The sequence below is a fragment of the Cricetulus griseus genome, chromosome 4 (assembly GCF_003668045.3).
Source record: "Cricetulus griseus strain 17A/GY chromosome 4, alternate assembly CriGri-PICRH-1.0, whole genome shotgun sequence".
Taxonomy (NCBI): domain Eukaryota; kingdom Metazoa; phylum Chordata; class Mammalia; order Rodentia; family Cricetidae; genus Cricetulus; species Cricetulus griseus.
The window spans coordinates 205596527-205614717 of NC_048597.1; positions in this window are offsets into that span (position 1 = coordinate 205596527).

Sequence of the window (18191 nt, forward strand, 5' to 3'; positions counted from 1 at the left end):
TGACTCTTTTTTTAAAAACAAAACAAAACAAAACAAAACAATAACAGATTGGATGAAATGATATTTGTAAATATTTCTGGCCTACAGTGTGATCGTTCAATAAGGACAGTGAAGCTGTAGGTCTGATTCATCCCAGTGCTTCTGGCATTCTGCTTAAGGCCTGGTACAAAGTAGATAGCAAAGAAGGTTTTAAGGATGAGTGATTAAAGACAAAGCAAAGGGAAATAAAGACAGTGGATGGAAGAAGGAAGAGGAGATGCCTTGGTCATCTTCTCTCTTTCCTTGTTTCTTTCATGTTTAAGATAATGGATAACCAAAATTAGATTAGCCATAGTCCTCAGTTCCTGGCACACTGCCGTCATCAGCTTAACTATGCCCTTTGTGTTAGATACTTCTCCATTGCCATGACAAGACCCCATGTCTAAGGCAACTTATGGAAAAGTTTATGGGGTCTTGCTTACAGTTTCAGAGGAGGAGTCCACGACCATCATGGTGGGAAACCAGGCAGTCAGGCATGGCACTGGAGACTTTACATTTGATCCATAAGCATGAGAGAGAGAGAGAGAGAGAGAGAGAGAGAGAGAGAGAGAGAGAGAAGCTGGGAATAGTGTGGGCTTTTTTTTCTTTAATTTTTTGTTTTGTTTTGTTTTGTTTTGTTTTGTTTTTCAAGACAGGGTTTCTCTGTAGCTGGAACCTGTCCTGGAACTTGCTCTGTAAACCAGGCTGGCCTCAAACTCACAGAAATTCACCCACCTCTGCCTCCTAAATGCTGGGATTAAACTCATGCACCACCACTGGCTCAGCTAGTATAGGCTTTAAAACCACGCCCAGTGACACACATCTTCCAACAAGGTCACACCTCCTAATCCTTTCCAAACAGGTCTACCAACTAGGGACCAAGCATTCCAATATGTGAGCCTATGCGGGCTATTCTCATTCAGACCACCACAACCCTTACTTACTTATTAGTTATGACGTAATAAACATTCATGAAACCAACACCTAGCAGAAGACCTGGAGCATTTCCGTCACGATGTGTTCTTTTTTTCATCTGCATTTTTGTGATTTTGATGGTTACTACTGATTGTCAATTAAAGAGCCGTCAATTCACCTAGAAGGCAAATGTGTGGCTATGCCTGAGTTTCTAGATTGGATTGATTGAGGTGAACAGACCACTGTAAATATGGGAAGCACTGTTTCATATGCTGGGGCTAGCTCTCCTTTCTTGAGTCCATTTCTCTTTCAGGTGAAGAATTATAAAACAAGAAGCTTGCAGTCCACAGCACACAGCCAAAATACATTGCAAAGAAAACAACAAAAACCACATTCTAGAAGTCCAGAGTTAAAGCACCATTTGTTGTCCCCCCCCCCAAACATCTGGACTGTTACTTTTTTTTTTTTAATGGAGTGTAGATCTGAACTGGGTCCCTTTTCTCTTTGAATTGGTCAGCAGTGCATGATGCCTTTGTGGGTTGAGTCACTTTAAGTAATAGCAGAAACCAGACTGGATGGGACAAGAGAGGTGACCTTTGGAATTATCATGGAGAAGAGTCCACTGAGGGAGTTTGTCCTGGGGTAGGGGGAGATTGAGCCTTCCAAACGAGGTTTTGTTTTTGTTTTTTTGTAAAAGAACCTGAAAGTAAGTCACCTAGGATCAAAGTGAATTTAATTGGAGTTTAGCCTGATCCAATCAAGGACCTGTTTCCCTAGCTATCTACCTACCTAAGAATTAACTATCTTCCGCCAGGCAGTCTTGGGGCTCGCCTTTAATCCCAGCACTAGGGAGGCAGAGGCAGGCAGAGCTCTGTGAGATTGAGGCCAGTCTGGTCTACAAAGTGAGTTCCAGGACAGCCTCCAAAGACACAGAGAAACCCTGTCACTACACTACTCCCCCCAAAAGAATTAACTATCTTCCATCTTCTCTGACATTGACTGTGGTCTCGAACTGAGCTGATTACTGAATTCATTATGAATGCTGGTATTCATTTTCTCTACTTCCTGAATGCAGATGCCCTATGCTCCCACTGGCATGCCTTCCCATGGTGGTGGACTGTACCCTTCAACTGTAGGCCAAAACAAACCCTACCTTCCTCTAGTTGCTGTTGTCTAATATGTTACCACAAGTGAGAAGAGTAACTCGGGAAGAAAAGCTGGTGCTAAGAAGTAGGGTTGTGATAAAACTGATCGTGTTTCTTAGGCCTTGGGAAGTTGTTTTTAAAGGCATGTGAAAGAGTTTGGAATTTTGGGTTACAAAACCAAGAATGCTTATTGTAGCCAGGTGATGGTGGCACACACCTTTGATCCCAGCACTTGGGAGGCAGAAAGAGGCAGATCTCTGTGAGTTCAAGGCTTGCCTGGTCTACAGAGCGAGTTCTAGGACATCCAGGGTTACACAGAGAAACCTTGTCTTGAAAGAAAAACAAATACCCAAAGCCCAAACAACACCACCACCAACAAAGAAGGCTTCTTGCACATTTTTTCCCCTTGGGGTAGATTCAATCCACAGATCTACTCACCCCAGATAGGGATCCCACAACACACCAAAGTATAGATACCAGATATAGTACAGATACCACCGAAGTCCAACTTGTTGAACCAATGAGTTTTATTAGGGTTGCTTACAGGGATATAGGTGATAACCTATTTATAGAAGCATGAGTGACTGAGATACAGCTTCATCACCAAGGCCTACCCCAGCACAGGTGACAGTTAACAAAAGCTGAAAGCCTGGAGTACACTGCACAGCTTGTAGGCAGCTCAACAGGTTGGAGAGTGTCCTTTCCTAGTTACTCAGTCTAACCTTCCATCCATCTTGGCTGGTTTCTGCTGCTTCCAGGAAGCTGGTCTGGTCTCAGAGTCTCTGCTGCTTTTGCTCTTCTGGGATTCTTCTTTGCAACTTGGCTTCAGTCATCTGAGGGGACTCTCCGCTTTTATTGCTTACTCTGCCAGGGAGGGGCTTAGTGGATCTGTTCAGTTTCAGGGACTTCTTGAAGCTATTTGGAGTTGTTTACCTTCTTTTTTAAGGAGCTTCCTACAGGACGAAATGTTTCAAACACAGAGGAAACTGTTATATGATGCTGTAAACAAAGCTTATCGGTCATTCTGGTGGGAGTCTGAAAGACCAGAATGATGACAAAAATTTGAAGAGTGAAGGTCCAGCTCATGAGGTTTCATAGGGGAACCAAGTCTCCATCAGGAACTGGTCTAGAAGTCATTTAAGTTATATTCTGAAAAAAGTCTGGTTTCATGATTGCCAATGTCCTGAGATGTGACTGAGAGCCAATCTAAAAGTGAAGGACTGTTGTGTTTAGCAGAGGAAATTTCAAGGCACGATGTCAGACTTTCAGACTGGCAAGTGCTCACTGCTATTATGAGTTTGTAGTGAAAAAGAGCAGAAAGTTGAAAACTGTGAACTTCCTATTTTAGGGACAGCAGGACAGGTATTCACCAAAGGCTCAGACTTGTGAAAATGTAGTCATTTGAAAAGAGAAAGCAGTCCCCTGGGGAAGTGTCCATCCATCTGTGTTGCCCCCTCCCTTTTCACCCCACCCCCGGGTTCAGCACACAGGCTGCCACACCTGTGGTCTACAGTTCAAGCTAGATGGAGCAATTGGCAGTGTTGTTTGTGTGGTATTGGATTTACAGAAATGAAAGATGGTGAGAGTGAGTGGGTCATACTTGCAGCAAAGTCCTAGAAGCTGGTCAGGCCAGGAAACGTGTGGCAGGATTGGAGCCCTGTGATGAAGGCCCTGAGGGCCCATGTATAAACCTAGGAAGGTAATACCTAAATTACAGTAGACACCCTAAGATGTTGATGTCAAGACTATGAAATCATCCCCAAGGAACTCACTCAAGACAGAGGCTATGTGTACTGCAGGTAGCCAGGACTGGAAGGGTGGAGATAACCAAGCCTATTGGAGTCCCATATGGTTGCTTCAGGAGCCCCAGATACTGGACATAGAACTAAAAGAGTTGGCATTTTCCCTGTTTGGTTTCAGTCTTCTTGTTGGATCTTCTTTTGCTGTGGCCCTATTTCTCCATGCTGGAATGGGATCCTGCTCCGTCATATTATGAAATCTCACAGTTACGAGATTGCCTTGAGTCTCCATAGAGGTCTCAGCATCTAAGAAGGACTCTGAGAACACCTGAGCTGGTCTCTTGTGAGACAGGCGAGGTTCAGTGACAGAGGCACCCAAGTTCTTCAGTGAGCACTGAACTTTATGTGGGATGTTGATGCCCAAATCTCCATCTGCACTAGAGCACTCACATACGTACAGGCCTGGGGACGACACCGGGACGTGGCACGAGAGTGTGGGCTGACCAGAGAGGGTGGCACAGAAAAGTCAGCTTTGATTTTCTACCACTTTCGTTTTTCTCTTATGTAAAATGGAGGTGATGATACCCATTTCATGGGGTTGTGAGGATTAAAGGTGATGGATATAACGGCTTGCTTGGTGTTTCTTCTTCAAGCAATCATCTTGAATGCTATCAAATGTCCCAGGAAGCTCAAATTGCAGCCTATAAAACAGAACTCACAGATGTTCCTTCTCTGGGACATTTGTCACCTTTGCACATAGGGCAGCTGAACTAGCTTCCTAGACTTACAGGACCCCCTGCCACTACCACTGTTCAGCCTTCCTGGCAGCTTGGCCAGCCAGAACTTCCCTCTTGGGTCTTTGAGGCTGGAACCAGCTACTCTACAAACCTAAGGTATGAATGAATCCATTCTGATGGAGACATTAGCATCGTCATCTGTTACCAGTGACCAGAGTCAGCCTGGCAACGGCAGTGCTGCCCTCAACACTTAACAGGTTGTCTTGAGGTATGATGGTAGTTGTAGTCCTGTTCTCTGAATTGCTGTTCCTGTCTCCCCTTCCCCCATCTATTTCTCCAACCTTCTCAAATGGCCCATGATTTCCCCCAATTTCCTTTCTTTCTGAGTCTGTTCACTGAGTGAATCACACTGATTGAGTTTTGAATGTGGAAGTAGTTTTCAATTCCTGCTGTAAATCCCACTTAGTCATGATGCATTCATCCTTTTTTTTTTTTTTAAGCTAGAATTTTTTTGAGAATTTTCATGCAGGAATTCTATACTTGCATCGTTTCCATCCTTCCTTTTCACCCCACTTCAACATCTCCTTTGCCCCACCCCTCCCTCTCAAATTCATGACCTCTCCTGTATTATCACCATTACACATATATGTATATACACACAACTAATGAGATCCATTTGCTGCGTCGTTGGAGTCCAGTGGCATGTTTGAGGCCAGCCTGGTTTCTATATTTGGTTCTAGGCCATCATGGCTACGTAGCAAGACCTTGTCCAAATGTAGCAAGACCTTGTCCAAAAAGGAAGTTTCAAAGAATTTACTAGTGAAGTAATTTGACCTTAGGGCCTTCTTTATGGGTCTACTTCCTTTTAAAATAGAAGGTAATTATTTTTAAAAGATGTATTATAGCTATTCTGGTTATCCATTTGTTTGGGGGCAAACTGTGGTAATTTATATTTTTCAAGAAATTATTCCATTTCATTAAATTATGGGAAATATTAACATCAAGCCAGGCTTATTATTTTGGTAGCTTGGCCTCCTCCTCCCACCCCCCTGTCTTCCTTCTCCTCTCCAGTCTCATTAAAAACTCATCAGTTTTATTGACCTGTTTAAAGAATCAGTTTTTGCTATAATGTGTTTTCTGTTTTCCTGGTTTCTAATTCATTAACTTTGAAGCAGAGATCACTGATTTGAGACGACTCTTCTTGTCTAAAATAGGCACTTAGTTAAACAGATTGCCTTCTAAGTGTGATGTTAGCTGCATGCCACAAATTTTATGTTGTGTTTTCATTTTCTTTACGTTGAAAATATTACAATTTTTAAAAATGTGCTCTCTGGCTCCCAGTTGCACAGAGTTGTGTTGTTTTATTTCAAAACATTTGGAGATTTCCCCCATTAACAGCACAGCGTCTTTTCTAATTTAACTCTGTTGTCGTCAGAGAACATTCTTTATATGACCAGAGTTGTCCTGAATTTACTCTTTGGCGCTTATACTTTTGGCTTGTTTTGTGCTTTGCAATCTGACCCTTTTGTGTCAGATATTACACGTCGCTCTGAAATCTACCTGGTTTAATATTAATATATCTATTCTAGGTTATTTTTGAAATTAGATTAACATGGTATATCTTTTCCAGTATGTTGTCTGCGGGTTTAAATGAGTCCTTCTATTTAAAAATGATAATAGCTTATAGCTGTGGCTTGTTTTTACTGTTTGTGTAAGGTCTGTTTTGTCTAGGATAGTTAGAGGATTACATGTAATGAGATTATCAATTATTGGGATAAAATAATTGCTATTTGCTTAGTGCTTATGCATTAGTTCTTTGTCATTTTCCCTCTTGCCTGACTTTCTTTATTTTGGTAGTTTCATGTAGTCTACAATGGCCTTAAACTTGCAGGTCAGCCAAGGATGGCCTTCCTCTTCCGTCTCCTTCTAAGTGTTGAGAGCAGTGATTCTCAACGATGCTGCGACCCTTTAATACAGCTCCTCATGTTGTGGTGACCCCCAACCATAAAATTACATGCATTACTACTTCATAACTGCAATTTTGTTACTGCTATGAATCATAATGTAAATATCTGTGTTTTCTGGTGGTCATAGGCAACTCCTGAGAAAGGGTCTTTCAGCCTCCAAGGGGTCTCCACCCACAGGCATGTTATTTAATTTTTTAAAATATCCTATTTATCTTTATGAGTGTTTTTGCCTGAATGTGTGTCTGTGTGCCATATGGAGTTCAGAAGAGGGCATTGAGGCCCCTGGAACTAGATTTTACAGACAGTTGTGAGCTGCCTTGTGGGTGCTGGGAAATGAACCTAAGTCATCTTCTAGAACAACAAATGCTCTTAACTGCAGAACCATCTCATTTTTTTCACCATTAGTTTTACACAGTGGTTTTGGTGTGTCTCATGTTGTTGTATGTGTTTCTTATTTTGGTGTTTCATTGACCATTTTGGCTCTCTGAGAAAATAGTTTGCTTTTCAATTGGATTTTTTTTTTTTTTTTTTGGACAGGGTCCTACTATATCTCTGGCTGTCCTGGAACTCACTATGTAGACCAGGATGGCCTCAGACTCACAGAGATCTGCCTGCAACTGCCTCTGCTGAGATTAAAGGTGTGTGCCGCCATGCCCGGCTTCCTTGGGAATTTTTGTGGAGGACATTAATTTTTCTGCCTACTTTATTAACTTGAAAGAACTGTGGTTACCCTCATAGGCTGCCTATGAGGTATAATCTATACCTTTTCATCTTTTTCTGTGTGCTTCATTTTCAACTGTTTCTGTGTTTGTGTCTTCAAGTTCGCTTCTTACTTCTGCAAGCTCAATCTTTATTTTTTTAATTTAAATTAGAAACAAGCTTCTTTTACATGTCAATCTCAGTTCCCTCTCCCTCCCCTCCTCCCCTGCCTCCCACTGACACCCCTATCCCAACCCCTTTCTGCTCCCCAGGGAGGGTGAGGCTTTCTTTGAGGGATCTTCAAAGTCTGTCATATCATTTGGAGCAGAGCCTAGACCCTCCCCAGTGTATCCCTCTATGAGGAGAGGGCTCCCAAAGTCCATTTGTGTAGTAGGGGTAAATACTGATTTACTACCAGTGGCCCCATAGATTATCTAGACCTCCAAACTGACTTCCTCCTTCAGGGGAGCTGGAACAGTCCTATGCTGGTTTCCCAGCTATCAGTCTGGAGTCCATCAGCTCCCCCTTGTTCAGGTCAGCTGTTTCTGTGGGTTTCTCCAGGCTTGTCTTGACCCCTTTGCTCATCACTCCTTCCTCTCTACAACTGGATTCCAGAGTTCAAGCTCAATCTTCATTAATCCCATAAACTGTACTTTTTATCTCATGGCCTTGGTTCAATTCAACTTAGATCTTTATTATATCTATTATGTCCTTACTTAACACATATTCAGTTTTCCCTCTAGCTTCTGGAATGTCTGGTACATAGTCACAATGCTGTTGTTTTATTTCATCGTCTGCTAATTCTACTCTCCATGCCATTTGGGAATCAGTTCCGGAGGTTGGGTTTTCTCTTCATTTGGGGCTGTATATGCCTGCTTCTTTGCATGGCTAGTAATATTTTCCCACTGAGATTTCTTGATTATTCATTTCACCCAAGGTCCATTCTAGCAGGTGAGAACTTTTCTGTCTTTAGGTCTATTTGAGTTCCAGGTTGGCCCTCTGAGCTTCTTGGTCACTGCTCTCCAGGCCTTTGGTACTGCTGATCTATACTTATCAGCTGAATCTTCCTGGAGACCCTTTATAAATTGTCACAGCCCCAGAGGCTTTTTTATCCTGGTGTTCTCCATCGCAAATGCTTGCTCTGTGATCGTATTCTCAACTCAAGGATATAGCTGACTTTGCTCTGGCTTCCCCTACAACTTGCAGGTGCTCTTTGCACAGCAGGTTGTGTCCATGTAGAAGTCACTGTGGTCGCTTTGAATCTCAGAGATCTGTCTCACAGCCTGTTGTCTAACAGTTCAAGGACCATGGCTTCACATATTTTATTGGCTTTCCTTTTTTTTTTTCTCACATAGAGAGGCACCTTTAGATCCTGCTATTCTGTCTTGGTTGGAGGCCAGAAGCTCTCCTTTTGGACAGCCCAAGGGGCTTTCTGATGATTACCATGGAGAAGCCTGGCTACATGAAGAAGAAATGACAGAACACACACAGAGGGCGTGGAAGGGTCCCAAAACTGGGCAAATGTTTGATGGATGCTGATGATGTATTAGTCTGCTTGTGCTGTGGTAACAGACGACCTCTACATCTCGATGCTTACATTCCTAGTTGCTGCATCTGCCAGCCTGTTGGTCTGCTGAACTCTGTAAAGCTTTACATAGTTTGCCCTGAGCACCAGGATTTCTCATTCTGAGATTCAAGCTGTCAGCAGCAGCATCTAAGATGCACCGTTCCTGTCAATATGAGACAGGGCACAGAGCCAGAGAAGCCGTGAAAATTCACTTAATGATTTTGCCCTGATGTGGTATTTGTTGCATTGTTTTATATGTCACTGCCTAAAGTAGGTTACATGTAGTCATGAAAAATCTGTGGGAATCTGCTGTGCTCCACTCAGAGAGCTGGGAGTTAGAGTACCATCTACACAGCCAATGATCATGGTTATTAACACAAGTTTCTACAAGTAAACTACACATTCTTGCAAATGGCTGTTCTTCATTATGAGTACCAGAGCAAACACATCTTTGTCCACTGGGCTTTCCTTCATCCCACCCATATAGCAATCAGCCCTGTACCTGGTCTGTTATTGCCCAAGGGCCTCTGTGAACCTATGCCACAGTGGGGAGATTATTCACCTATAGGATGGGCTTGAAAGGCTACCCCAGAAGGTGGGTGGTGAGGATGCAGCTTAAAGAAGAAAGAATCTGTGGTCTGAGCATGGTGAGAATACACGGCAACATTATTTAGTTTTCACTGGGACACTTTAATCCTGCACGCTTTAACATGGGTGTAGAGAAAAGGCTTGGGGCCAAGGCTCCTGTATTGCACCTGAGAAAACCAGCCCATCCCAGGATAACACCAGACACTTCCTTTGTCATCCAGTAATCCCTCTACCTCCTCCAGTGCAAATGGCTCTGCCCTACACTCAATTCTTAGAACCTTGTTTTGGATGGCATTTCACTTGGCAGTGAATTATAGGCTGTCTTGAAACAGGTCTCCTGTTATATTATTTAACTGCCGTGTGGCTTGATGATGAAGGAACTCAGATTTTCCAAGTGCTCGCTCTGTGCCAGGTCTCTAACATGAGGAGCAATTTAAAGCTCATGATGGCAGGGGTACCAGTGCCACTATTTCTACATAGTCTTGGAGAGAGGGGCTAAGTGGTTGTTTAAGGCCGCAGGATAGTAAATGGCACAGACGGGATTTAACACAGTTCTGTTGGCTTGGCATTGTGATCCAGGGCATTTTTAGTTCTTGGAAAGCAGGAACCAAAGATTCTTATCCTTTTTTATTTTTTATATCACTAACAGAATCCAATAAGTAGACTTGGAACTGGGTGTGTACCTAAAAACTCTTGTTACTTTTTCTTTATGGAGAGAGAAGCAGGTGGCTCAATGTTCCCTGAGTTCTGAAAAATATGCTGAGCACAAGGCTGGGGAAAAGTATAGTTCTTCTTGGCTCTTGTTCTCTGCTGATCTAATTCTCAGCTGGCTGATGGGATTTTAGACTGAAGTCACCATGGGGTGAAGAAATACATGGGCAGACAGGGTTTGGTTGGGAAATCCATGAAGTCACAAGGGGAGAAGGGAGCTACACTATGATTCTTGTGAGCTTGACTTTCATCATCCTTTGTCCCCTGGAAGGCATGTCTTATCTTTGGGAATCAGAGTGTCTTATTCACATTTAACAGCATCACAAAGAATTAGGACCTGAGTTTGGATTTCAGTGTGTGTGTGTGTGTGTGTGTGTGTGTGTGTGTGTGTGTGTGTGTGTGTATCTGACTGTAAAGTCTTGAGGGCAGCTAATATATCCTGGATAGCACTGCCTTGATGAGAGGAAGTTAAGTCATGTCCTCAGTGAGAAAGGCTTGAGTTGAGAATATGAGCAATTAATAACAGAGAATGTATTCCACCCATATACCAAAAGTCATCCACACTACACTATCTGACTATTGCTGTCAGAAACCTCTTTTTGCCAGCTATTACCTGTGAGGCACTCAAACATTTTGTCTATTTCATTGAATTACCTTTTATGTCCTTGACATTATCATTCATTCTCTCTAGAAAAACCCCAAAGTGGTCTAAGGTGAAAACTGTATTTACAATGCCAAAAGATCTGTGAATGTGTAATTGTCAATTAAAGGGATACATGCTATATTGGGCAAAACCACTGATAGAGGTAAATTTGAAATAATCATTTGAGTTACAGCATAGACTGGTTCATATGCTTCCTCCAGGAGCCATAGTGACCCCTGTGAGGCTCAGAGAGGTGGACAGTCTGTCCAAGGCCACCCATCTGGTACTCCCCAACTATTGGAGGATGGATATTTGAAATGTGTTATCCATGGAGCTGGGATGGGTGAATTTGCAAGGGTCTGGAAGGATTTAGCTGGTTTCATGTCTCTAGTTAGCTCTCCTGGGCCAGACATTTCCCCTGCAGCTTGGAAGTCTCTTCTCCCCCTCTTCTCTGTCTTCTCACTCCTCCCTCCAGTGTTCCCCAAACAGTATCCAGTGTGACATGGCAAGCACTCCTGGCTAGCCACTGAAAAGCCTCCCCCAGCTCTTCTATTAATAGAACAATAGCTTTACATTTCCTCTGATAGCAAGGCACTGAACCTCAGGAGACAAACCCTGAGAGTTCTCAGCCATCCCTGCCTACATTTCCCTTCCCTGGTGATTGATCTAGGAGCAGACCAATGGCTAGTGAAATTGGTCAATGAAATTGAAGAGGAAGTCTCCTGGGGCCTCCTGAAGGAGATTTTTCTCTCATGATAGAAGGTAGAGGGGAAAACGCCACTTATTCATGCCCTTGCCTTCCAATGTGAGACTTTACTTTGAAACGATATGATGATTGAAGCCATAGACCTTTCTCAACTATGAAGACAAGGCTGGAAGACTTGGAGATGCCAGTCCAGTACCCTAATCACATTGAGCCAAAGTCAACCGTGGCTGTGCTGCCTCGACTCGTGCCCACCACCTCTCCTTGCACTCAGAATATGTCAAGGGACATCGGTGACTTTCAACTTTATAGAGTTTAGACACTGGGATGGTGAGTTAGGCAATCAGCATTACATAAACGGAAAACAAGAGAGGGTGACAAGCATTATAAGGTCAGAGAAGAGTGAGGGAGTTTGCAAGTACTGGGGCTTCTTAGAGAAGGTGACACTGAAGCAAAATCCTAAAGGAGGTCAGTAAGTGAGCGTCTGAGGAGCTGGGGCATGGGGTGGGGTTCCAAGGGACTAAGAGATGCCCTGCTTTGGGACTGTGCCAGTGTGTTTGACAATGAGGAGACCAGCGTGGCTGGCCCTTGAACTGAAACAATGAACTACACAGCACAGCAGAAACAAAGCCATGCTGTTACTACAGCCTGGATTCCTGTTGCTGTGAGCTCCTATAACACAAGAAGCAATTCCACAGCTTTTCTGCCTGGGCCATTCACAGGCCACTGGTCTGCTGCTTGAGATCAACAGATTCCCAATCATTGCCATGATCTTGCTGATGCACAATCCTGTCATCTAGCCGCCTTGCAGAAAATCAAAAACAAAAACAAAGAAATTCCTCGGCTGGCTTCCCACTGAATGAAATCCAAGCTTCCTGACATGAAGATCCTCCATGAATAAATGAATTCCCAGCCCCTGACTTAATGCCTTTTCTCAATTCTCTGGAATCCTAAGTAGAGAGAATGTCCTGCCCATATACTAACAGAATTTGGCTTTAAAGAAAGCTTGGCATGTTGATTTTTAAATAGGACTCTGAGGTCAAGGGTCATTGCCATCACACATCACATACATCACTGGCAGGAATACACAATGGAAGAGAAATGCAGAACATCTAACAAAACTTCATAAGCAGTCACCCCTCAAAATAAATCATTGTTTTTAAAAAATATTTACCCCAGAGATAATGCACCTCAAATGGCGTGAAGACACACTGCACACAGTCATGCTAGCACTTAGGTAGAATAAACAAACATATCCACACAATAAAGCATGATACAGCTGTAAAAGAAGAACTTGGAAGAGCTTTATAAATTCATAAAGGACAAGACATTATCAGGAGGAAAAGTGTGCCACTTTTAAGCAAGATGAAGGGGCAATAAGGGAATATCCGTGCTGGGCAGTGGTGGCACAGGCCTTTATTCCCAGCACTTGGGAGTTCAAGGCCAGCCTGGTCTACAGAGTGAGTTCCAGGGCAGCGGAGCTATTACACAGAGAAATCCTGTCTTGGAAAAAAAAAATGAGAGAGGGGGCGGGGAATACTCACTTTGCTGGCCTTGTATACCAGAAGAGGCTGCCCACATTGCTTTCTGCTTTTACACTGTCTGTCTAACTGAAAGTGTGATCATATTAGTAGTCCAGGGTCTTGTTAAGCATGTGGAATGGCTGCCTCACATACATGAACCATAGCTTATCATAAATAACAGTTTGCAACATAGAGACCTCTGCAGGAAACCTCTTACACAAAACTTCAACAGTGGCGGAAATCTTTCCACTACTGCTTCCTTGGTGTGTTGCTTTCATTGCATCCTTACCATGTCCTTACCAAGGCAGGGTGCTTCTAATAACACACACCAAAGCCCAACCTAATGATTCCATGTCAACTTAGCCACTCTGCTCAGTACCAGGCTGCACACTGATGCTAGCGTTCCAGCAGTGACCGTGAGGTATTTATCTTCTCCATACCATGCACCTTGTCTCATCCTGTTATCTATGTACTCTTTGGCTAAACCAAAGTCAATAAGGAATAATTTACTACAGAGATTTCCACTTCTATCAGGTTTGCTGTCTCTGGGCATCAAATTCTTTGTATCCATATATTCCCTTCTACTGATCATTTGGCCAGCTAAACTAATTCCAGTTTCCATTGTGAATCTTTCTGAATAAAAATTGAGTGTGGTTCTTGTAAGATCCATGACTAATTTATTACTATCTTTTAGCCGGGCAGTGGTGGTGCACACCCTTAATCCCAGCACTCAGGAGACCATGACAGGTAGATGTCTATGAGTTCAAGGCCAGCCCAGTCTACAGAAAGAATTCCAGGATAGCCAGGGCTGTTACACAGAGAAACCCTGTCTCGAAGGAAACAAACAAGCAAACAAACAAAAACAAATCTTTTTTTTTCCTATCCATTTCATGGTCCATCCATCTACCTTAGGAATCATGCATGAATGGTAAGCAGCTGTCATCGTGGATGAAAAGAAATGCAACTGTGAATGAACAAGGCAAGCAAACCTAACAGTGCAGCATGGAAGTATGGATTCTAGTGTTTCTGGTTTTGTCCCATGAAAGGCCCCCAAACAACTGATGCCCTAGTGTCAATGAGCACAGACTAGCACACAATCCTGGTTTCTAAAAACCGTTCTTCTCTGCTCTGAGGAACCAGGGATTCTGGAATAAACAGCTGATGCAAGGATGGGACATGGCAAATAAAAGGTAAGCACTGAACATCATGTTGTAACAAATATTAGCAGCATGCATGCCGTATACCAAAGGGGACCCCTGAAGGCACTGGGCATCCAAATACAAGAAATGATGGACCTAAGTCAACTGAGCTCATTAAGAATTCATATCTAGGCACTGGAGACATGGCTTAGTGTACTGCTATCACAGAGGAGCCAAGTTCAGTTCCCAGCACCCACGCCAGGTAGCTCACAACTGCCTGTAACTTCTGCTCCAGGTGATCCAACGTCTCTGGCCTCTGCAGGCACTGCACTCATGTGCACATACCCTCCTCCCCCATATGCATAATTTAAAAGTAATAAAAATAAATCTGCAAAAAGGATTTGTATCTACACAAATACATTGGAAGAGGCCAGCTCTTCCTTACTGTAGGACACCAGTTAATAAGTGCACTGTATTAATAAACCAACACTTTGTTATCATCCACTTGCAGATTCAGACAAGTACTGCCAAGGGAACCAGCTATGATGATGCTCTCCAGCAATCTAGTCTTGCCTCCTGAGATGCAGTTCCCATCAGACCATATCACCTCCATGCTGGACCATCCATAACTTCTGTTTTGCTCCTAGACTTCAGTTAGGATGCCATGAAGGAAGTTTTAAATTAAAGTTGGAAAAGGTGTAAAACTTCATAAGGCTGAAAACAAATAAATTAGAGGGGAATATTTATAACTCCATATGATTAAGGACTGTTCTCTTTATCACATAAAGAGAACTAATAAGTCAATAAGAAAACGAGCTGGGTGGTGGTGGTGCACGCCTTTAATCCCAGCACTTAGGAGGCAGAGGCAGGCAGGTCTCTGTGAGTTCAAGGCCAGCCTGGTCTACAGAGTGAGTTCCAGGGCAGCCAGGACTGTTACAAAGAAAACTCTATCTCAGAAAATTAAAAAGAAGGAGGAGGAGGAAGAGGAGGAGCAAGAGGAGGAGGAGGAAAAAGAAGGAGGAGGAGGAGGAGGACAATCTACATCCAGCAACAAATTCCAACATGATGGAGAAATGTGGCACATAAGTACCATAGAAGCACTCATAATTAAATATGAAACTAAAAAGCAAGCAAAACATTTGCCTGCTATATGGGTATAGATCGAAACTTTCGAGAATGTGCACCTTGATGAAGATCTAGAGAATCTAGAAATTGGTTCAATCCAGGCCATCCTAAGACCCTTGGGAGTCTTAGGCTTTCTTACTTTTGGCAATGAGTTCCTATATGATATAAAATATATATCCATTCACATTAAGTATAGCTTTCACTAATATTGAAATATTGAAAGAGTTTTTCCAATTTCATTTTTAGAAATGACTATCAGTAATCCTCATGATAGGCTATTTAATTTATTATAAGCTATGTAATTTATAGTAGACTACTTGATTTATGACGGGCTATTGCTGAGCAGTCATATATACTTGTGAATTCTTATAAAATGAACAAAATATAACCTACAAATTGTTTTCTAATGTAATAAATTTTCTATGAATAATAATGTTAGAAGTAATACATTGTAGAGACACTTAATTAAATATTTATTGATCTCAAATGCTCAGTTTCTATTTGAGTGGAAAGCTAAAACACACTGTTCAGTGACTGAGCATGTGCATGCCCTCCTGATGACAAACTGCCCCTGGGAGTGAAAAGGTCATGCATAAGCATATCTTGGAGGACAATTAGACGATGTCTATCGCAGCTGTAACTGCTCAAATTTTTTTACCAGGAAATTCTACTGAAGCAAATTTATCTTATGCACGCACTCACACATGTGTGCCAACATGTCTTTACACGAGAGTTCATCTTCACAGTGTGGTTTGTAACAACAAAAGAATAAAAGAAACTTTAATAACCCATCAATAGGAAATTGGGTAGGGTAATCACATCCCTGTATTCGAGTGCCAGATGTCATCTGGGAAACATGGTGCGTGTCTAACCATGGTAATGTAAAAGTCCATGCATATGATCAAGTGAAAGAAACAAGACACTGTTCGTGGAATCCCAAACCCCTTTCCCACACATGGCAGCTTTGTTCTGTTTTAAGAAGCAACAACATACTTTTTATATGTGCTTGTGTTTGTGAAATAATTCTACAGTTACACGCAAGAAACCTCAATGGCAGTTGCCTCTATGGCATGAAACAGGGATTAGGAAGGAGAAGTCAGGGAGTTCTCTTTGAAATAAATCTATGGGTTATTCCTCACAATAATTCAACCAAGAATCATAAGGAGAGGAGGAGGAAATATTAGAGGAGGCGGGAGGAGAGGGCTCGTGGTTAAGAGCACTTGCTGTTCTTACATAGGGCCCAAGTTTGGTTCCCAGCACCCATATCAGCTGTCTCATGGCTACCTGTGACTCCAGCTCCAGGGGATCTGACATCCTCTTCTGGCTTTCAAAGGCAAGTCCCCCACATATACATAAATTAAAGTGAAAGCAAGCCTTTAAAATATAGCAGGCAAATAACCACTATCATAAAACCAGTGTCCATATTGGTGACAGTAAAAAAAAAAATAGACTTCAAGATAGAAGTACTACTGAGATAAAAAGGGCCATTTAATAATTACAAAGGAGACATTAATAAAAAGTTAAGATACCAGGCAAATAATGAACTCAAGCCCAGCCAAAAGAAAAAAAAAGCAAGGTAGTAATATAGATTGGCCAACATGAAACCAAAAATAAATATTTAAATCAATGAAACATCATGGGTTTTTTTTTTAAAGAAATAAAATTGATAAAATTCTGGCCAAACTAATCAAGAAAAATTATCACTCTTGGGAATGAAAGAAGACATGCTGTGCTAATTAATAAGACCTGTAAGCATTATAAGGATAATAATGGAAAATCTTTTTACCACTATTACTTATGTTCTGAATATGAAATGTTCCCTTGTGTGATTTTTTTTCCTTCATGAACAGAGGGCTATCAACCCAATAAGGCATCAGCAACAGACACATGAAACAGCAGCAACATTGAACTTATTGGGAATTCTTACAGGGCCATAGTGAGGGGTTAGCTACAGGGACATGAGGTTAACAGTAGCTGGAAAGCCCACCCAGTATGGGTGATGAGTCACATCCCTAGAACTCCCTAAACAGCTGAACTCAGCTCCTCTCTGCAGAAACGTGTGTAACTTGTGGAGCTCGTAACGTCCTTTAGTTTCCTTATGCTTGAAAGTTTTGTTATCTCCCTGAACCTCCTGACATTCAGTCTGGGAGAGAATGTTTAATTTGGGGATTAAACCCTACAGACTTGTATATTGAAAGCATGGTCGCCACTTGTGGAACTAATAAGGAAGGTGCCAGAAATTTTGGGAGGTGGAGCCTGGCTAGAAGAAACAGCTTTGGAGGCACTTCTTGGGGGCCATATCTTGCACTGGGCTATGTCTGTCTGCCTGTCTGTCTGTGCTTGGCTGCCACGAGGCACTGCTTCACCATAGCCTTCCTCTATGATGGAAGGTCCCCCAAACTCCACAGGCCCAAACCAATGGAGACAGAAAGCTTTGAAACTGTGAACCAAAATAGGTTTTTCCTGCTTTAAAGCGTTCCTCTCAGGTAATCGTCCCCGTGGTGAAAGGCTAACACATGACCCTAAGAAAGGACTCAGCGTTGTGCATTTGATGACTCAAAAGAAATGGGAAAATGCCTTGAAAGACACCATCGGGCCCAACTCCATCAGTAGGAAGCATATATTTGAATTCTGAGTTAAAAATATTTTCAGAAAAAAAAAAACTTCCAGTTCCAGATGGTTACAGTTGTGTTTTCTACCAAACCTTCAAAGAAGAAATAATGCCAGCTCTACATAGACTCTTCCAGAAAACAGAAAAGAAAAGAAGACCTCCCAGTTCACTCTGAAAGCCGGAGACACAATAAGAAAAGAAAAACACAGACTGCTGTGAACACAGATGCAAATATCCTTTTAAAAATTAGCATATTAGGGGTCCAGCTGTGACTCACAACTGTCTATAACTCCAGTTCCGGGGGGGGGGGATCTAATGCCCTCTTCTGGTCTCTGTAGGCACCAGGCACTTGAATGGCATA